The sequence below is a fragment of the Cnephaeus nilssonii genome, assembly GCF_951640355.1.
Source record: "Cnephaeus nilssonii genome assembly, chromosome: 18".
Lineage (NCBI taxonomy): Eukaryota > Metazoa > Chordata > Mammalia > Chiroptera > Vespertilionidae > Cnephaeus > Cnephaeus nilssonii.
In genome coordinates this window covers 24254721-24277415 of record NC_137089.1, presented here as the reverse complement: position 1 = coordinate 24277415, position 22695 = coordinate 24254721, and positions in this window count along the sequence as shown.

The window sequence follows — 22695 nt, the reverse complement described above, 5'->3', positions numbered from 1 at the left end:
GATCAGGGATGTAATGGATGTCTGGGAAGTTTTCTCAGGAGCTAGAAGTTAAGGACTTTTTCCTTGCAGTTCGCCTCTTTTTCTTTGTCAAGCTACTTAACCTCTCTGAACCTCAGTTTTCTCACTTACTAAGTGGAGAGCATTTTAACTTTACCTTTAGAGGAGGTAAGTTCATGTTGTCTATCATTAGTTCCTTCTTTTTGTAATAATGACACCTTAACATTCTTTGGAGAATCATTTCTTTCCCTATTCTAGTGAAATTTACATGGGGCGGTTCCTTCAAGATTAGGTGTATTACACAGGCCTGGCCATGAGCGTCAGTCCCTCTGGCCACTGGGATTGGTTCAGGCCTGGCACATGATGCAGATCAATCCAGGCAAACTCAACCTCAGGAACCATCAGTCAAGACACATTCTCCTTCCATGGGATATCCACTTTCGGAGCATGAAGACTAGAGCCGCAGAGAGGGCCTGCCAGGGAGCAAAATAGACACAGAGGAAAGAAAACGATCAAATAAAATGTTGATACTAAGACCAGGAATGCAGGTTTGTTAAATCCTCAAATAGGTAACAGCCCTTAGACAGAGTGGTATACAATAAATGCTCCATAATGATTTGTTAGAGGAGCAGATAAGGGCATTTTAGATACTGTGTTGCTCAACTCTCAGAGATACTGTTCAACATCCTGGAAATTGGTTTAACTTCTTTATAGAGTGGAGCCAACAGGACTAAAGGCCAGAGCGCCGTGCTTACTCACCCATCTTCAAGGATTCCTCAAAGAAGCTGTATGAGTGAGGCAGGCCACATTCCTGATCTTCATCTTGGCATCATTATCTGTGAAGGAGGGATAATGGTGGTTTTCTAAACTTATTTAGGGTAGTTGTGAGGATCTAATGAAACAGTGAGAGGAGGGATCATTCTCTGTTCATCAGCTCAGCTTGGGCACCGAGGGCATCTCCCCTGAGCATGGTCCACTCCCATGCTAACATAGCACTAGAAATTCACTCTTTGGAGCCATTTCTGGAAAGAGTTTTTATACAAATAAAATTGAAATAACATGTTAGACCTACTATGGTCAGTGTTAAATATCACTCCAAATACCATTCAGCTTATTTTTGTTATCTGGGAGCATTTAATTTAAATATTGGCCTCCTCTCTAGATTGCTAGATTTCCCATCAAGTAATCGTTGTGCAGCAAAACTCCCATTACCTTAAATAAAAGTTTTAACCATGAAATATTGTTAGGAGGTGGCTGATATTTTAGTCATACTGTTGATGATTATTTTAAATGTTTTTAACCATTCCATTGATGCCCCAAAGCTGGTTTAGGGAGAAATGTAGTTTTACTCATCAAAATAAAATATTATGCAAATATAAAATTGATGCTGATAAATCTTAAACAATAAACTTCCTTAGAACTTTTATCCCTGAAAAAGTTGGTGACCCTATACTTCATTAATTACATATTTCAAAGCAAGCTGCTTGATAACAGAATGTTAAAGATAATGAGCATGAAGGAGAGGTCATTTGGAATGACTTGGTTTTGATACACTTACTATAACTTATGAGACTTCTCCATAAAAGCAAAGTAAAAGTAATTATCCCAATCCCTGAATTACTGTCTTTGCATTGTAGTTGACTTTGTGATGACTTATACCATTGATTTTTCAGTGTTTGTTATTGCTGATTTTTAGCTGAGCTTATGGTCCAAATATCCTATCTAAATTTGGTTCTCTGATGGCAATGAATGGATGACTCAGCTCTCATAGGAATGATGGCACTTGGATCGTTGTGTCAGTCACCGATAGTGGATTGAATGTCTGCAGACATAACAAAGCTCTGCACCAAGCGATAGTATCATCGCTTGCCCTTAAATAACAGTCCTCATTTCTAGCTGGTATAAGAAGTTCATCTTCAATAACTGATCAGTCAGTGGGACAGAAAATCTGTTGTTGGCAAAGCATGTTTAAAATGGCATTATTCCATCATTATCTCAGAGACACTTTCCATCTACTCACACTCGCATTGCAAGACACGGGTTTATTCATGCAGCAACTGATTGCCATTACCTTTTATTTTACTTTATCTAAAAAGAGCAAAGGTAAACTCCTCTGAGTGCTCCCTGGCCTATATTCTATTCTTCAATATTAAATTAAATGCAGAGTCAATAATAACATGCTGCTTTGGTGTGCTGCAAAATGGTTTCAAGCTCATCTTAACAAGGACAAGGTCCTGGCAAAAGCACACTGTCAGTATAATTGTTTGTTTCCCACATTGGAAATGAACAAAGAAAGATTCATAGTACAAGAAATCAATCATTGGCATGTAAGAAAGTCGTAGGAGCCTCTGCTTACTCTGTCTCTGTGACCTAGAAATTTATCAAAGGAGGTGTTATGTCCAAAGTTGTGCCATATGACTAAGTGTCATTTTCCTCAAAAGAAAATGCTAATGACTATGTGTTATGCAGATAAAATGTTGTTATTTTTTCCCATCGGTAAAGCATATGTGGGTCATGCATGACTGGAGAGACCATACCATTGGCATCGTTGCAGGGGTGATAGGCATGTCATTAGCCAGCTGGCTTCTTAAGGATAAAATGCCAAATCGTTCTCCCATGGTGCCGGCAAGATGTAATCACACTAAAACCATGCGCATGGTTGAGTTCCATTTTTAGACGCATTTTTAAATTATAGTCAAAATATTCTGGAAATTCCAAGTGGAAAATTGAATGATCTAATTAGAAGGGGAGGTTAATACAGGCTATGGGAATAAAACTAGACTGAGAGTTAGCCAATCCAAGTTCTGGGGCCTGCTGCACTGCTGCTAACAAGCTCTAACCTTCAGCTGCTCATTTGACTTCTGAATCCTCATCTGGAAAAGAAGGTTGGCCAAATGATCCCTGATGCCCCTTCTTACTCTAACATTCTCTGAAGCAATGATCAGAATCCACTTTAACCCTAGATCTTAGTACAAGAAACTATATAATTTGAAACTGCAGCAGTCACATTCAAATATTTAAATGCAAATCTCAATTAATTAAAAGTAAAGAAAAATTGAAATCCAGTTTCTCAGTCATACTAGCCATACTTCAAGTGTTTAACAGCCAGCCACAAGTGGCTAGTGGCTACTCTAGTAAATAGTACAGATTATAAAACATTTCCTTCATTGCAGAAACACTAATTTATAAAACTTTTTCCACTCCCTAGAGACTAGTGGCATCTTGGTACGCTTGAAGTTGTCCCAGAGGCTCCTTATACTATCTTCATATTTTTGGATTCTTTTTTCTTTTTGCTTTTCCGGTTGGGTGTTTTTTGCTTCTTTGTACTTCAAATCTTTGACTTGATTCTTGTGATCCTCTAGTCTGCTGTTGGATCTCTGTATATTATTTTTTATTTTAGTCAGTGTATGCTTAATTTCTAGTTGGTCCTTTTTCATATCCTCAAGGGTCTCGCTAAATTTATTGGCCTTTTCTAGAAAATTCTTGAAAAACCTTATAACCGTGGTTTTGAACTCTATATCCAGTCATTTGCTTTCCTCCATTTCTTTCATTTGTAATCCGTTTCTTTCTCTCCACATTTTGGCTGCTTCCCTGAGTTGATAGAGTGACTTTGTGTGCTAGGTGTCCTATAGGGCCCAGTGGCTCAGCCTCCCCAGTTACCTGAGGTGGACACTCTTGGTGCACCCCTTTGTGGGCTGTGTGCACAGTCTTGTTGTAGTTAAGCCTTGATTGTTGTTGGTATCACTGGGGGGAGTTGACCTCCAGGCCAATTGGCTGTGAGGATCAGCTGTGTCTATGATGGGAGAACTTCTCTGCTGGAGACACCCTTATGGGGCAAGACTTACTTCAGTGGGGCTTTGGTGCTCACTGAGTCTGCCCCCTGAGTGTGTCCCTTATGGATCTGAGGAGTTGTAATCTGGATGGTCTCACTCTGACCCCTGGGTACACTGGCTCTTGGATCTCCAAGGAGGTGCTAATTTAGCCTCTGCCTGAGGCCACCCAGCAAGAGCTACAGAGAGATCTGCAGATTCCTGTTCTTTGTTTGGGTTTTGGAGGTGCCCAGATGAGGCCCAGCTGTGAAGCAATGCAAGCTGCTGTGGGGCCTTGGGCCTTCTTTTGGATGTTCTGGGTCTCACTGACTCAGCTGCAGTTTGTTAGGTAAGTTTAGAATTCAGAGGACCAGGCTATTCATATGCAAAAGCCTCTGCGCTCAGCTTGGATGGGGCTGAGTCTCAGGGCAGAGCAATCAGCAATGGCTTCGTGGGGTGGAGCAAACAGCGATGGCTTCCCGTCAGCCCTGCCCTAAGAGGCCCCCCCTGGTTCTCAGTGTCCCAAGGTAATCACTGCAAGCACCTCTGAGAGAAAGCTGACCTCGAGTTCCGCCCAATGCCAGACAGTCCAGTTTCTCCCCAAATGAGTCTGGGTCCCCAGAGTCTTGCCCGGAACTGGAGTTCAGAGCAGTCGGGAGCTTTTGTCTCCCTCCCGATTGAGAAAGCCAGCCACGTACTCAGTTGCCAGCCCTCTCCGCACCTCTGCCTTCCGCAGCTCCTGTGAGTCTCAGTGTGCTTTTCTCTTTCCTTCTAGTTGTGGAATTTCCACTCAGCCAGGCTTCCTGTGGTTCTGGATGATGACCGTTTTGTCTTTTAGTTGTAGTTTTGAAATTGTTGTGCGAGGCAGCAGTTCAGGTGTTTACCTATGCCACCATCTTGGTTTCTCTCCGAGACTAGTGGCATTTTATAAGTAATAAGCTGTACATGGGGTGCGGGGGAGGATGTGCAGAAATTACTACATGGGGAACTAAAAGATGGAAGATAGAAGAGTCCAACTAGCATTAGTTGAAGATCTTCTATGTCCAGGAATTTTTAAGATCAAGAAGTGGCCACAGGCCTGCACAAATAAAAGGAGATTCGTGTGGCTTTCCAACAGAAGTTTATGTTAACATGTATCTAAACCAACAGATAACTGAACATCTCTGACGTGATACCAAAATTATACCTCAAATAGAATAAAGTATTCACCTCTTTTCTTCTGTGGTTACGCTGTGCCATCCACCTTTCCCCGTAAGAGCATTACTGAATATCCAATACCCATTTAGTAGGAGTTTATCCCTGTCCCATGTGTGCAACAAGGAGGAAGCCATGTTCTTCCCCAAGAATCTGATTCCAGTCCTAGCTGATTTGGCTCAGTGGCTAGAGGGTCAGCCCACAGACTGAAGGGTCCCAGGTTTGATTCTGGTCAAGGGCGCTTACCTCGGTTACAGGCTCGATCCCTAGCCCTGGTCAGGGCACATGTGAGAGGCAACCAATCAATATGTCTCTCTCACATCAATGTTTCTCTCTCTCTCTGTCTCCCCCCCATCTCTTCCACTCTCTTTAAAAAGCAATGGAAAAATATCCTCAGATGAGGATTAACAACAACAACAAAACTCTGATTCCATAAGACACAAGTTAAAGTAGACAGAAGAGGTCATACTCAATCATAGCTTTTGAGTCGTATTTCCAGCATTTCTGTTCTTACAGAATAAAGAGAGGTGGGCTTGTCAACCTGTCCTGCTTGACTGGAATGCATGTTCTTGACCTTATTTGTGATAAAACTAGTGAAACACCTGGAGAAAACTTCATTCCACAAATCATGTCTTCATAGAAAAATGAGATCATCTTCAGCTTAAATTCTACTTTCTGAGAGAAGTCTTTATTAGCCAGATGCTGCAATTTTAAATCAGGCCTTCCTGTTTTCCCCTCTCTTGCACCCTGTTACTTAGCTTTATAGAACAAATATAAATTTTTAAGGATCTGTTTATTTATTTAAAACCCCTTCCTCTTCCAGACTGCAAGTTCTATGAAGGAAAGAATAGTGTTTACTTAATTCACTCATTTTCCTTACTTCTCTGCCTCCCCACTAGAATGCGAGTTCCTGAAAAACAGGGGCCATAGTCATCTCTCTTAGCATCTCCAGCTCCAGGTGGCACTAGCAGAGCAAAGAGGCCTGATGACCCAGAACCCCATGATTTTGTGTGTGTGTGGAGGGCAGGGGTTGGGGGAGGTAGGGAGAGGCTCGAGCTTCAAGGACAAGTAGAATGTGAGGTTAAAATATTGCTGAGAAAAACCTGTCCGTGCTCACATGGCAATATGCTATCCCCCCACTCTGCTGCATTTCTGCCTTCGGTCCCCACTCCCACTGCTGCCTTTTCTCTAATGACAATGTTGCTAAGAATGATGAGAGTTTAAACTGATATTTATTGCTTCTTAATTAGTATTTATTTATAGCTATTTTTCAAGTGCCAGGTGCCAGATCCTATTCTGAGCAATTTACACAATTCATTCAATAACTAATGCATGTGCTTCCTGGAGGCTTGCAGAAATCTGAAAGAAGAGATGTCCTTGACCTGAAGGTTGGATGAATCATAAGTCAGGGGCAGACCCATGGTGTTAGAAGCATTCATTTGCCCCAAGCCTTGATGAAACCTACTGTGTTCCACTGATCAAGCAAGGCCAACCTGGGGAATGTGGGATGGCAAGTAACCTTCATTCCTCATTGCAGCTCTAATCATTTGGAAGGAACAACCTGGATATTATTTTTAAGAATTATGCATCTAGGCTCAGCAAGAATTAGTGCCTCTATTGATTAGCGATGCCTGCCACACACAGGGGGGCAGGAGAGGCAGTGGTCTCCTAAACCTAGCACTTCTGCAGAAAAGGCGACTTCTCCTCCTAGCCACGCCCCTGGAAAAGAGCAAAATTCCAGGCCCATCAGGACACAAGAGAAACTATAGAATCAAGACTGCACGCTCCTTTCCAGAACTTCTGGCCACAGCTGACCACAATTGCTGGTATGAGAGAAAGAGATGATGAAAGGATGAGCCCAAAAAATGTGCCAAGAAAATGTTGAGAGCTGTTGCTCTCTCTACAACAGCTTAGTATTTCAGCACATCCCACCCTTAGGAAAAATTTCCCTGAGCCTCCTTCCCCCAACTAGGTCTAACCTCTTATTCTATGGCACTACAGGTTTTTGTACATTTACTTCATAGTACTGAGCCCAGTGTGTAATTATTTAAATTTATGATCAGTTGAAAATTTTATGTGCTTCCCACTAGATGGTGAGCTATATACTTCATGAGGACTGAAACTCTGTTTTCCACATTCACACCCATCCAGTATCTACCTCACTGCCTAGCAAGCAGAGGGTCCTCAATAAATATTGAATATGTGACGTAGCGAATGAAGCAGTAGAGTTTTGGAAAGGCTTAGTGAGAGGTTTTGACCATCTCACTATCCCATGGGATATTATCTGTACAGTGTTGTTGTGGTTTAATTCACTTTGTGGTTAACTCAGTTTGGGAGATGAGAAAAGCCAAATAAATGCCAAGTTTCTTTATATCAGATAAGTACCATTCTAAAAAAAATAAAATAAAATAAGGGCATTTTTTAAACAATAAATCCTGTCTTCAAGAAAGTTTTAGTTCTTAGTGTTACTAAACATTATTTTAATAGGACCATACAATTTAGCAAATAGAAAATAGTTCCCCATTAGCCATGCCCAAATCTCAAAAATGTATAAGCCCATATGATATAGGTTTCTGAATTTCATAGAGCAACTTTAGGAGATATGGACCATTGAAGAGCGATGGGAGAAAAATATTCTAGAAGAACCAGGTGGAATTTGATAAGAATGGGGGACACATACAGCTCATTTGATTGAAGATTCAAACCACATCCCAACTCCTTGAATTTTATTTCTAGGTAAGCTCCTGAAGTTGTGGGTCTACAAACTGTCAAGTCATGGTCTATGAGGAGTCACAGACATAGTTGTCACCAGCTACTTTCATTACCAGAGAAGGAGGACACCTAGGCCATGAGCATATCTTATCTCATGAACAAGAGTGGGAGATCAGGGGAGAGAGGTATTATCTACCAAACTCAAGGAAGTGATCCTGTCCTTTCTTAAGAGCCTGGTAATAAGAGCTTGTTCTATCAGCAGCTTGGAGAGGACTGAAATGGACTACTAGCTCACTCCTTGATGCCTTTAGCTAACCCAGAGGACATCTGAAACACAGCTCCCAGGGGAATTATAGCAAAATTAGGAGCAGAGTAGCACCCAGAATAATCTAGCAGCCTATGAAAGACACGATTATTCAATTAAGTTATCATTCCAGTCCCAAACGGGAGACATGACACAGATTCCACCACCACAGAATGGAGCCTTGCTCCGGGCAGCATCCATGGGGTGTTCCTCAGCTCAGGGGGCCCCAGGAGGAGCCTCCTCAACTTGTAGCAGAGCCTCACCTGAAGGGCGCTTGTGTGGGTCTCCCAGGTTCAGCTTCTTCCTTTCCACGTCATCATCTCAGCTTTTCTTCCCTGTCTAATCTTCTCTTTATGTCCAGGCACTAGTGGGCACTCAGTGAATACCTCTTGAATGAGTAAACATTCACATCATCAGTCTAGTCATCTGGGCCAGCTACATCATTTGGAGTTCCCAGAGAAAAATAAAAAGATGGGGTTGCATTTAAAAACTAGGTAAAAGGTGTTATTAAAAGTATTAAGATACAAAGCTTCCCAGTTCTTCAACATCACCTCTGAACATGGTGTTTTTTATTTGCTGATTAATTTGCTCTCAGTACAGAAATATTAAAAATGTAAATTATTAGCATGAATTTTTACTGTCTATACTGTGCAGTGTCAGTTTTAAATACAAATATAAAAACATGTGGTAGATATGCAGAATCACTGAAATTATGCAATTTGTATTTTATAGGTCATACAGACATTTGTATTTTATTCTTACCAGAACAGTGGAAACACTGCACAAAATTAACTCGACTGTTTTTATTTCACTTCTTGTTATAATTTTACCAATACTCTCTACCTTCGGCTTATACATGCTTAAGGTTGAATAAGTAACCTGGGATGGAGTGGGGGAACAATGGGTTGTCCTCTCTTTCCCATTTATTCTGTATTATCATTTTCAGCATAAGTGATTGGCTAACACAGGGAAGTGAAGGAGTAAGAAAAGATGTGATAGGGTTTCTTGTTTTTTTTTCTGTTACTTTGAACACAAATTCCAGTCCCTGAGAATTATAGTGACAGCCCCATGAGCATTCACTCAGTGCTCTGTAATGTACACAATGTATTAGCTATTGGGTCAACCCCAAAACTAACACCAAAGTCTAGGTCAACTGAAGGGTATTCACATAGCCCATAGAAAAACCTTCATTTTATTACCTTAAAAGATTTGCCTACGTGTCTAGATGTAAAGAAGAGAAAGACAGGAATTTCTGTGGCTAATATTTATCCATCATGTTTCTAGCCCCAAGAGCCCTAAACAGATTAAATACCCTCATAGCACCTGACCCATGTGGCTTTTGGGACTCTGTAGGGTTCATTTCTCTTCCCACCAAAATTCAGTTCAACAAATATTCATTGAGCTTTACGGTATGCTTGCTGTGACAATGCCAAGACCAGCTAAGGAGGTAGGACAGATGCAGAAAGCTGGCTGTAAATCAAGCTTTCCCCCTGGGAACCACATGGATATTTAGCAATATGGAACACAGGATAACTAGGTGCCCGTCTCCAGTGTGTGCACAATTGCACACTTCCTCACCCTGAAATTGGCTTTGTCAGTACTTTTTCAAGATAAATGACAGTAAGAAAAGGGACCTAGGGGCATGTTAAGGAAGCTTTAGCTTTCTATCTTTTAGACTCATCAAAGCCAGAGAGGTTAGTTCCACCAGGAAGAGCTGGCTAGAAATTCTGGAAGGACTGCTATGGTTTACCTTGAGGGCAAGTGGTCAGGCTTCCACTGAGATAAAGGGATTTGCCAACATAATTGCAAAAAAAAAAAAAAAAGAAGGAAGGAAGGAGGAAAGAAAGGAAGGAAAGGGAAGGGAAGGGAAGGGAAGGGAAGGAAGAAAGATAGATTTGTCTTCAGGTTAATTGTGAACCTAATTTAACTGTTTTGTGTTCCAAGAGTGAAGAAAGGATTTGAGAAGAAATGGTTCATTCATCCATTCATTCTAAAGATATTTTCAGAATACCTTTTCTATGTATCAAGCCTTGAGCTGGGAATTAAAACTACAAATAAGACATTGATTATACATAGGTGGTACTCTCAGTCTAGTGGGAGAGACATTTACATGAAAAGCAAATATCATACAATGTGACAAGTGTATAGGGCTAGGTATGGGGGTGCTATGGGACACCTTGGGAGCTGGCATACAACCCATGCTCAGGCATTTAGTAGCTTCTAGCACAATATGAGTCCTTAATAAATATTTGGCAAATGCATAAATGAACAAATAAGTGAAGACAAAGCTTCTTGGAGTAGTTAATAGATAAAGTTAGCCTTAAAAAAAAAACTTACTAGGGTTATCAAGATTGTTCCAGGCAGAAACAACAAGCACAAAAGTCCAGGTACAACCCAGCTGGCATGGCTCAGTGGTTGGGCACCAACCTATGAACCAGGAGTTCACAGTTCCATTCCAGGTCAGGGCACATGCCCAGGTTGTGGGCTCCATCCCCAGTGTGGAGTGTTCAGGAGGCAGCCAATCAATGATTCTCTCTCATCATTGATCTTTCTATCTCTTTTCCCCTCTCTCTTCCTCTCTGAAATCAATTAAAAAAAAAAAAAAGTCCAAGTACAAAAGACAGCAAGGCATGTCCAAGGGATAACTATGGCCAGACTATGGTATGAGAAGGGGAGAGGTCAGAGGTGTGCCTGCAGAAGTGAGCACATTTGAGGTTCTAAGGTTGGTTCCACACTGAGGTATCCAATAGCTAGTTGGTATGTTCCCTAGTTCTTTGCCTAGACTTTGAAAGCAGGAGCCCGTCATTGTAGTGGAGTCCCCAAAATGTTACAAGTGGTATAGCCCTCCCCTTTCCTTCCCCTAACCTCGGCCCAGGCCCAAGCACAAGAGGGCTCTTTCCTGCAGTGGCATCCTGGCGGGCGCCCTCATCTTCTCTCACCAGGACTGTCTCCTGATACTTGCTGGGCACTCACAGTCATTAGTTCCCTGGAAAATATGAAAGCTTCGTAGGGGTGACTCTTGGGTCTCTGAGGTTGTCAGGCAGTCAAGAAGCAAGCCTAACAGAACCATCCTTCCAACAAAATCTTAGTTAGTTTTGAAAATGGGGTGTCTGATTGTAGCTAATCCTCCATTTTTTTTAACATCAAATATCAAAAGTACTCTCAAAAGAGCCGTGACTTGGTTCAGTTCATGTGCAAGGAAGAGAGAGCAATTCTAGACTGGTCAGTTTGTCCACCATCCCTTGTCCCAAATCTTCAGATTCTCTTGGAGCTACTCTGGTTTTTATGCTTGCCCAACAAATATCTTAATCTTCTTTCTTATGTTCCCACAAGACCTTCAAATTGTCTTTGACATCCTTGGGCAGAAACTCCTTATAGCTAAAGGCACACATTTGGAGTTAGACTACCCAACTTCAATTCCTGGATCCATACCCAATTGCCTGTGTTACATCCTCATGATAAACACCCTTGACTGGACATATGCCAACTGCCTCTTGTGAGATCTTTCAGACTGGTCCCTAATGACCCACCTGGTTGAATTTCTGGTACCTGAAACCCTGAAATTCTGGGGCTCAGTAATCTTAAAATTCCTTGAAAGAACATTTTCTGTGATCAGCTAACCTTTCTCTTTTAATCACTTAATTCTTTCTTACTATCCCTGACATTCACATTACTTGTCATCATTAGGGAGTCATTACATACTTTATCTGGATAGTTCCCTGAGCTTTAAGGACCTAGAGCAATTATAATTAAAGCAGGGTATGGATCACTGCATATATGGCATTAGTCCTTGGGCACCCGGTAGCTATTTAACCTACTTTAATAATAGACTGAAACTATTCATTCTGTAAATATAGTTACATGTTTCTATCTTGGTGGAACCAATTACAGTTTATATGTTTGTTGAAGGACAGCTGACTTCTCAAAACTGGACTCACTCTATCTCAGGGACCCGAGAGATAATGAATGACAACTAAATTACCTCTGACCCCTGGGTTACTATGTCATCTAAACCAAACCCATGAGTATTTCTACTGAAATCGTACCTAGGGATGGAGAGAGAGTGTGTGTGAAGAGCAGGAGAAGCTGAGGGAATCTGCTGTTATTGCCTGCTTAAACCGGACTCCACAAACAGGCAGCCAGCTGTAGACATCGTTTTTATTAGGTGCCAGACTTTAAAATCAGAAGATTTCCCTTAAAATTTTGTATTCCAAGTAGGAATTGAAATTCAGACGTGACTACACCAGACCTTCCTTCCTTGAGGTAGTCACTGATGGGTGCTGAGTAGTGGCTCCTCTTCTTTTGAAGAACAAGGCCTTTGCTTTCCAGTTTACCAGGGCCCCACTATTCCGCATTGTTATGAGCTGAATTATATCCCCCAAAATTTATGTGTTAAAGTCCTAAGCCCCAATGTGACTGTATTTGGAGACAGGGCCTTTAAAGAGATCATTTAGGTCAGTGGTCGGCAAACTCACGAGCCACGGTTTGCCACTCTGTTGACTAATGAGTTTGCTGACCACTGGAATAGGGGCTTAATCACAAGGAACAACAACAGCCTGTAATTATTGGAATCTAGAGTCTAGGTCAGTGGTCAGCAAACTCATTAGTCAACAGAGCGGCAAACTGTGGCTCGCGAGCCGCATGTGGCTCGCAAGCCACAGTTTGCCAACCACTGATTTAGGTTAAATGAGCCATAATGGTAGAGCCCTAATCCAGTGTCATCTCATTTAATTTTCACAACAGTTTTGTGAGGTGAACTTTATGAGTGTCCGAGAGAGGAGTGTCCTGGGTCACAAATCTAGAAAGTAGTCAATAGTCAGAGTTACACCTCTGTGACTTCACATGTTTTCTGGGGATGGAGCCCACAACCTGAGCATGTGCCCTACCTCATAGGGTTTTGTGAGAATGGAATGAGTTAATACACATGACATGCTTAACATGTATCTGGCATGTAGAAGGAAGCAGCAGAAAGCCCTAGACTCATAGGACCTAGAGTGTCATAATTTCATTTCATGGAATATGAATCCATCAGTGGTAAAAAGATATCTTTTTTTGATATCACTGAGAAAGAAAGGGGAAAATATGCTGCTAGCTAAACTATCACCTAAGGCTTTTATCACATAGAATTTTATACTATATTTATTGAAAGAATGCTTTCATCTTAATTAAACATAGATTGTTTATCATAAATCACCTTTGTGCATACATAAAAAGGAAACATAAGTGAAATAAATTGGTTAAGGTAGTTCTATCACTTCTTCAAAATTCAGAGTCCTAATCTTTATCACTTTTTCACTTAGTCATCCACATCCAAGTCTTCCACACAAATTCCTCCTCTGTGCCATGAAAAGTACTGCTGATGAAGCACTTCCTCAAATAACCTATATTATCATGAAAAGCCTTTTCTGAAGGTCTCAGCATGGTTTTACATTTATATAGAGACTAGAGGCCCGGTGCACGAAAATTCGTGCACTGTGCGGGTGTGGTGGTGGGGGGGGGGGGCGTCCCTCAGCCCAGCCTATGCCCTCTCGCAATCCGGAACCCCTCAGGGGATGTCCAAGGGGAGTAGACCTAAGCCAGCAGTCAGATATCCCTCTCGCAGTCCAGGACACCTCGCTCCTTACCGACGGCCTGCAGTGGAGGCAGCAGGAGAGGCTCCCTTCACCACCACTGTGCTCGCCAGCCATGAGCCTGGCTTCTGGCTGAGCAGCACTCCCCCTGTGGGAGCGCACTGACCACCAGGGGGCAGCTCCTGCCTTGAGTGTCTGCCCCCTGGTGATCAGTGCACGTCATAGCGACCGGTCATTCCGCCGTTCTGTCTCTAGAAACATTGCCAATACTCTGAACAACAGTATCTAGTGGTTAAAAGAGCGCTCTGCTCCTTCTCGAGGATGTTCTTTCAAGCTATTGACACCTGTCCAGCAAGTATTGATACTGATACCTGGAATGCATGTACAGGTAATGCCAACCACTTCACAACCGCTGCCTCCCTAGAGATTATTAAATGCCATCCATTGAAAGATCATCCCAGTTCCAGAGATCCTCCAGTTTGAAAGATGTGACTCTTGCCATTGGTGAAAGGAAGCACAGTTGACCCTTGAGAAATATGGTTTGAAATGCGTGGGTCCACTTGTACATGGATTTTTTTCCCCCCAATATATACCTATACTGTCTTTGACCTGTGGTTGCGGAGGGCTGACTACATGCATTGATCTATGCCATTTTATACAAGGGCCTTGAGTAGTCTCAGATTTTGGTGTCTGTGGGGGCTCTTGGAATTGATCCCTTGCAGATACTGAGGGGCAAATGTAGTTTTTGAGAAGTCAAAAGTTAAACACGGATTTTCGACTGTATGAGAGTCGGTGCCCCTCAGCCCTGCATTGTTCAAGAATCAGTTGTACTCTTATTTTTATTATTAGTTTTATTCTTATGTTTATTTGTTTGTCCCCAAAGACCATAGGCCTTATGCTGAAACCAAAATCAGATGCCAATAACAAGTGTGTTAATCAAATAGATAAAAATTAAATATAATATAAATTAAGTTATACTTTACTCACACTAAGAAATTCAAAAGTTAAAGAGACACCAAAAAATGTTTAATTAGGAAAGTATCTTGTTTTATTGGTCAAAGATAATAAACACAGCGATCAACTCTGGTAAGCATCCTAAAATTCTTTGTTTCTTTTTATAATGGTGAAAAGAATCAGAAACACTGAAATGTCCATCTCAGGCCATCCCTTGGTGATCATAGGCAAGAGCCCTGATATCTGTATTTTTGACAAGTTCCTTGGGAGAGGCTGAGGCCTAACCTGTGTACAGTGAATAGACCACCAGTGGCCGATACTCAGGTAAGAAACTTGAGGTCCTCAAACAGGAGCCTCTTAAAAAGATCACCCAGTGTGAAGAGCTTCTGCCCTGATGCTTATATCCGTGGAGGAAGTCTGTGGAAAAGGAAAAGCATTGCTTCTTAAGTTTAAAACTTGCTCTGTTAAAACAAAATATCTCCCTTCTGACTTACCATTGGTTATAAAGTTTTAGGGTTGCCTCTCTAGTTGAAACATTGAGATTAATTAAGAATACAGTCTCTTAAACACAAAGACTCCTTCTGGAATTACAGACAAAACACACCGACAGCTCAAGCCTTAAAATTCATGGGGTGGGATGGTGCCGATACAACCACCAGCATTTCAGATGCATGAGGGGTAGACAGGTGGTCTCTCCCATGCTACATCTATTAATAACTTTGCAGACTTCAAAAGCATCCCAGTAGTTCTTTAGATGTCTTATAAACAGCAATGTCAGCCAAGAAGATTTAGAGAAATGAAAGATACCCCAGCAAGAATTGCCGTAAGCATAGAGCTTATCTTCTTTTTTAATGCCAAGATGTCTCTTGTAAAGACACTGCCACAAGGTCACCTTTGTTAATTTTTGTTACAATTTATTAATTTAGTTCATCGAGCAGTCAGTCAACAAACATTTTTAAATTCCCACTCTTTGCCAGGCACTGTAATAGGTGCTGCCAAGACAGAAAAATGAGTAAGACACGGCCCTTCTTCCTCTAGAGATCAGAGTCTAGTGGAGACGGATAAATGAGAGAATCATTGAAAGAGAGTGAGGTGTGTAGTTTGATGAAAGAAACAAAAGAAATAAAAAAGAAATAACTGCGCCCCAATTTAAGAGCTACAATAGCTCTGTATTGGAGAAAAGAATTCTCTCTCTCTCTCTCTCTCTCTCTCTCTCTCTCTCTCTCTCTCTCTCTCTCTCTCTCTCTCGTTAATTACAGCCTGATTCTTCCTGGAAGTCCCCAGTCTATTTTCTTCCCGCTTTCTTAGGCTATCAGAGTATAAGACAGGTGGTCTTGATGACTGGCAGCTCGCTTTGCAATTTTCTTTACTCCTCTTGATGAGGCACTGTACTTCTCAGAATTCACTGTTGTTTAAAAAGGCAGCGTGAACCAATTTATATCTGATTGTCTTTGTTTTTGTTGCCCTCCCACAGGAAAAAGAACTATAGCTCCTCCATTTCAGTGAATACAGGAAAGTAGACTTAGTCCTCCTCTTGAGACTTATCTAACCAGAAAAATTTGGAAGTTGGTGTTTACCTGAAATGCTTTGATAGGAAGTGCTTGGGATAAACTTTATTAGCATACCTGGCAAGATATAATTTAATAGTACTTAAAGACCCAGGGATTCCGAGAGGAAACAAATTTTTTTGTACTGTTTTACTTTGTGACTATTTTTAACGTCTGAAATTATTTGTTTATTTTTTTTTTTATACAAAACAAGGATGAAAGAAATGAAGCAGGATTTCACCGGGACGGGAAGGGTGAGAGAAAGTAAGTAGTGAGAGAGGGAATTCGAGGTGAAGGTAGAAAGACATGAACCCAGGTGGTGTATCAGGTAACTACAAGCACTTTAAGAGGCTGAAATAGGAGCTCTCTGAGGCAGAGGGCATAAGGAAGAGCATGGACGAGAATGGCATGAGAGACAACATAATAGAGGAACTTCTATACCATGCTAAGGCTTCCCGTTTGTGTTTTGTAAGGTACCAGAAGTCACTTGATTGCACTTGCATTTTATAAAGATCAGTGGTGTCAATCTGGAGAATAAGTTCGAGAAAGGTGGAGCTAAGCAAGAGGAAACCAATTTTTAGAAAAGGCTATTTTACATAGCCCAGTAAAAGATTATGTGGAAATAGGAAATCCTAAAACCACCTCAATTTTTATTCCAATTTGATTAAAATTGCAGCTGAACCCACAGAGCACGAATCACAATGTTATTTTATGAGAAATCTCAAAAGGAAGGAAAGTTGTTGGCATAAGAGCACTCGAGACTGCAAAGAGCTAGGCTAAATATCATGGTTTGTCATAAAAATATGGCAGAACGTTGAAAATATGTGCAAACCCATTACCAGCAAAGCATGATAAATAAAAAGAATTACTCAGGTGTAGTAAACAAAATTAAAACTAGAGTACGCCCTGTATTATTATGGTATTGAGATCCTGGCCTGTTTTCTAAAAGGGGGACAAGGATCTCCTGTACTACTTGGTTTTCTAACAGCTAAGATTTGTTGTTTTCCCCTATGGAATATAATTCTTAAGCTCCAGGTGACTGCAAGCTTGTTTTGCATGTTTGTGGTTAGACATATTGTACTCACTGTTCGTTGCAGGAATTTTCACTTGCTAGATTGTTTGTTGCAGAAAATTGCGTTTACTCACTGAAACTGTAATATACACTGACTTCTTTCTGGAACACCTCCACTACGTAAGAGGCGTGGATTTCAAAGTATTGATCCTTGTTGTTGCCTAATCCCAAGAGATTCATTAAACCAAGATGTGTTTCCTCCATAATGACAAGGGCCCTATCTTAGGACAGAGACGGAAATGGAGAGGAACAGATGGCGTTAAGTGATGTTATAGAGACAAATAAATGGGTCTTACTCATTTACAGGATATGAATAGTGAAAGAGAGGGGAGGATACTTCCTAGATTTTTCTTAAGTGATGGGGAATATAGCAGTTTCCTTAACCAAAATCCTGGAAGAAGAGCAGCTTCAACATAACAACTATGTGTCTTTACTTATATTCAAAGGCGTGTTGAGCAAGTAGTTGAAAATATGAATCTGTGCTTAGGAGAGAGACTGGGGTTGGCAATAAACATTTAAAGATTGTCAGTGTATTCGCGATCGCAATAGCTATAACATGGATGCCCACTGAAATAATAATCCTTTACATTTGTAGGTAAAGAATACATGAATGGTTGTATAGCATGTGGCAATTTTCTAAGCTCACTTACCATATAAATAATACCTCATCTGAGGTAGGTCGTTCAAAACCAGTTATTCCCATTTTACAGATGAATACTCTTAAGGACCAGACAGGTTGAAACTTGTCCAGATCCACAAGTCCACCCCAGAGCTCAGATTCTCTGACTCCAGCACCAGTGTTCCTCCTACTGCTCCATGTTGGCCCATAGAGAAACCATTGTGTGCAAAAATAAGGGACTAAATCCTGGGGCTAAATGCTGTGCTTTCCAACTTGGGTCAACCTGATCACTCAGAAACAGACTCCAAATTGTCCATCGCACTGAGAACCATAACCCCTTAAATGAACACAAACTTTCACGTGCTTCATTCTGCAAGTACTGTGGGTGGTTATTACCTTCCTCCCACAGTTGGCATTTAAATGCCTTCTTCATATTATACTCTTAGAAAATTCCCACCTCCTGTCCCAGGGAACAAAGAGCCTCTCAATCAGCCAAGTGTTTTATTGCCCTCTACTTGCTCTCCTGTGGCAAGAATTCTGTTGTCCTGTGCCATTTACCTTAAATCACAAGTCACCCAGAGAGGACAGAATGAATAGACTGTAGGTTCTGAGTTATCATCCTCCTGGGCTATCTGTGGAGGGTTGACAGGGAACTTAAGTGGGCACAAAATCGCAGAAGGGCAATGCCATCCTCGGTGCCATTTGGGGTTTATGAGCCAAGTGACTCAGACCGGAATATTCTCCATCTAAACACATCTCTTATGAGAAACTTGTTAAGTCTCATAAAGAAAAGATTATTTTCCAGAGGGAGAGAGTTTTGAATATTTGAGGTAAAATGGTATTGAAGGGGATGAATAGGATTTCAGAAGAATTTTTTTTTTTAAAGAACCTGGCCTATATTCAGGCAAAAAGCAAGAACTATTTGTGGAATAGAACGAAGCAGTGAAAGAACCAGAGAAGGAAACAAAAGCAATACTGCTAACAAAAAGGGCTAGTCTTGGAAGCAGTGAGAATGCACTCAACCATGCAGAATTGCATCGACTTTAAAAAGTGCAAAATGAACATTTTCAAGTGGAGCCATAATGGTGGCTATTGACATGCAGCAAAATGATCCAGAAATCAAAAGAGAGAAAGCAGCCTCAGCAATGAAATAACGCCCCTTTCACATCACACATAAATGTCGGGCGCCATATATTTTATACCCAAAGAGGCCATTAAGTTTAATGGGAATTTTACATGCATAAAGACTCTGCACTTCGGATACATGAAATGGGGGTTTGAATTGCTAACACCAAAAATGGGTCAGAAGGGCCCCTATCTCCTTGGAAAAGTCAGATTTGGGATTTAAGCAAACTTTTTCTTTGGAGAGGGTGGGTTGCTATTGGTTTATTAGCATGTTCTCTGTTGGGCTTCCCTTTTTATGTCCCTTTAATGTGGAGACTGACAAAACAGCTGATATAGATGGGTCCATAAAACATCTGGGAGTGAATGAGGCAAATAAAATCAAAGGTAGGGGATGAGAAAAAAATAAATACTGTATAGAGATGAACAGGACATTGTAAAGGAGAGTCAGAGAAAGGACAGGAACATAAAGAATTGGATAATCTTTCTGGTAAAAATTGTCCCTGATTAGATACATGCTAGGTATTAAGGAAGAAATACTATCTCTTACAACATAACCAAAAGAAGTAACTATGAACATATTCTAATAGCAACATTAAGGACAGGATTTCTTTTATCATGCATTTACAATATCTGCAGTTTCCAAGTAAGAATGTTTATTTTTATAATGAGAAATTCCTTAGCTTAAGTATGTATGATTAGTTTTAAGCATCATCAGGTTTTGTAATAATGATATAACCCACAGCTTCAGCCTACACAACACCCACATTGTAGAAAAGAATTGGATATGACTTAGAATATCTAGCTTCCAGTTCTTGTTATTAACTGTGGAATTTGGGAAAATCACTTCATTCTCTAAGCTTCCGTTTTCTAATAAAATAGGATGGTCTGGTTTCCCACTCACGTCCCAGAGTTATGAAGAACAAATGATATTTTCAACCTCAGTGGCTTCTACAAAGCGTTAGTGTGGTATAAACAATGCCAAAATGCACATTAGCTCCATTTTGTCTAAAAGAGTTACTTTTGAGAAATGTTTATCTTGTTTTCTTTTTATAATGTATTCTTATTTAAAATCTGAAGAAGTATGTGGGAGAAAAGTCAACCATAAATTGACCATCCAGGAAAAAAAAACACACCCGTTAATATGTTTAATACCACATTCTTTTAAAAACTTCTGAAATCCTATTCATCCATTCAATACCATTTCACCTCAAATATTCAAAACTCTTTCCATCTGGAAAATAAATAACCCTTTACAAGTTTTAAACAATTTCTCATAGGAGATATATTTTAGGTTAGAGAATATTCTGAGTTGGTAGAAAAATGAATTCAAATAAAGATGGTTCAAGTAAAGAGACTTAACGAAGAGCCTGCGTTCAGAAGTGTGAGCAGGTTTGGGGTTAAACAAGGGATGGGGAGGCATACAGAATAGCAAAAGTAGGATGCTCTTACCCTCCCCCCTCCTTAGCCAAAGGCCTCAGGGAGAAAAATATATAGCTTATTGGCAGGAGCTATAATCACGGAGAGCCATCGATTTGGTACCAAAGGGGGAAGAAATCAAACCAGTTCACTTTCTTCAGCCCTCCAATCTTATGCTAGTGCTTTTGAAAGACCTCTGATGAAGAAGCTCCCAAAATACAGTCTATGAGAGTCAGCCTCTCAGGGAACTCAGCAAGGCAGACAAGAGCAGGAAATCAACCTAATGGGAGGCCAGCAATAGAGAACAACTAACATGCATATTAAAATGAGAAATACAGTATTCGGTAAGTTTTGCATCTTAAACATTTTGTTAATGTTACATCAATGACCATTTTACCATGTTATTAAAATTTTTTTTCTTAGTGCATAATTTTTATGACCTTGTAGCATTTCATCAGCAGGACATATTATAATATATTTGAGGTATATAAATTATCTTTTCTCTTCCAAATATCCTTATATATTACTATATTTGTAACAATCTCATAATTGTCTCATAAATTCATAGGGTTAGAATTACTACATTGGAATATTTAAACTGATAAAATTATTGGTACACTAGCGACCCGATGCACGAAATTCGTGCAAGAGTAAGCCCTCCTTCTCCCAGCTGCCAGCACCGGCTTCCCTCCGGCACCCAGGACCCAGGCTTCCCTGTGGCTGCCAGCAGGCACCCGAGACCTGGGCTTCCCTCTCAGTCCTGGCTTCGTCCAGAAGGTTGTTCGGAAGGACATCCGGAAGGATGTCTGGTCTAATTAGCATATTATACTTTTATTATTATAGATATGCCAAATTCTCTTCTAGGAAATAGATGAGAGTGCCTATTTCAGAGCAAACTCACCAGTACTGGGCTTTTTTATATTTTTAATTTTGCCATGTCAGTCATCTAATCTATTTTAATTTGCATTTCTTTCATTTGTAGTAATGTTAAACATGCTTACAATGTCACTCTTTACTTCTTCTCTAGATAATTGAGTTCCTCTTTTCCTGGCTCTTTTTTTGCAAGGAATCATCTCCAAGGAATCTTTTGAAATAAGATGTTCTGATGTCAGTTTATTTTCCAGTTGTTTTAGGTACATATGTCTTATTGCCACTAATTATTTTCTACCATTATGGCTTTATAGAAAATTTTCAAAACATAAACTTATCGGTGGCATTCCAATTTTAAAAATCTTAGAAGCTTGGGATTCCTTATTCCTTAAGTCATAATTTGGCTATATAATCTACCATGCGCATCTGAAATGAATTAGTTTAAACTTAGGAAGACAGAACTATAGAATAAAGATGGGAAGGTGATTTGCTGAAACCATCTACATAATACTACTTAATAATTTACTCTTCATGTAAACAAAGAAAGAAACTAAGATCCTATGGCAAATTGGAGAAACAGGGCCACAGTATTTAATAACTGCTCCCATCTGAAGGTGGAGTGTATTTAAGGAGTGCACCCCTTAAATATGGGCTGGCCCTGTTCTTGTTTCGATCAATAATAGAATGTGACAGAAGTGATGCTATGGGGATGCTAGAGCCTGAGGTCCAGGCAACTTCGCGGCTTCTGCTTTTGCCCTTTTGAATTGCCGTCCTGACCTCACCATGGAATGAAGTTGTCTAGTATCCTGCGGATAAGAGGCCATGCAGAGGGGACCTGGGTGCCTTGGTCTGCAGCACCAACAGCCAGGCATGGGAGTCAGGCCATATTGGACCTTCTAGTCCTGTTGACCCGCCACCCGAACAGCCACGTGAATAAGCTCTGGCAAAACTGGCCGTGGAAGGACACAGCCAACCCACAGAATTGTGAGAAAAACTAAATTGTTGTTGTTTGAATCACTAGATTTTGAAGCAGGCTGTTTATCAACATCATTAACAGAGAGACCTTATAAGAGTGTCGTCTCTGAACCACTGTTTAATTTCAGTTTTATCCTACAATAGGGATGCAGGAAATAATAGAGCATGAACGTTTTCTCCCAGACATAAATGAGGAAGCAGAATGAGAAAGAATCACATGTAAGATCGTAAAAATCAACATGTGTTAGTTTTTAAGAGTTTTTAAGAAGTGATTAATAAAATTAGGTCATACGTGTAAACCGCACCACAACTAAAAGTAAACCCACTTCCAGGGCATGTGTGGGCTTCTTTGGATCCATCCCCCCAAGGACAGGTTAGGCACTGTCAGTGTGCCAGCCCTGGGCAGCCGAAGTGCCTCGGGGCACAGGACACAGACACTGTGGGGACAAAGCTAGAGACCCGTGGGTTTTCCCAGCAACATCATATGCCAGAACAGAAGGCTGAAAAGTTCAATAATCCTAAATTCAAATC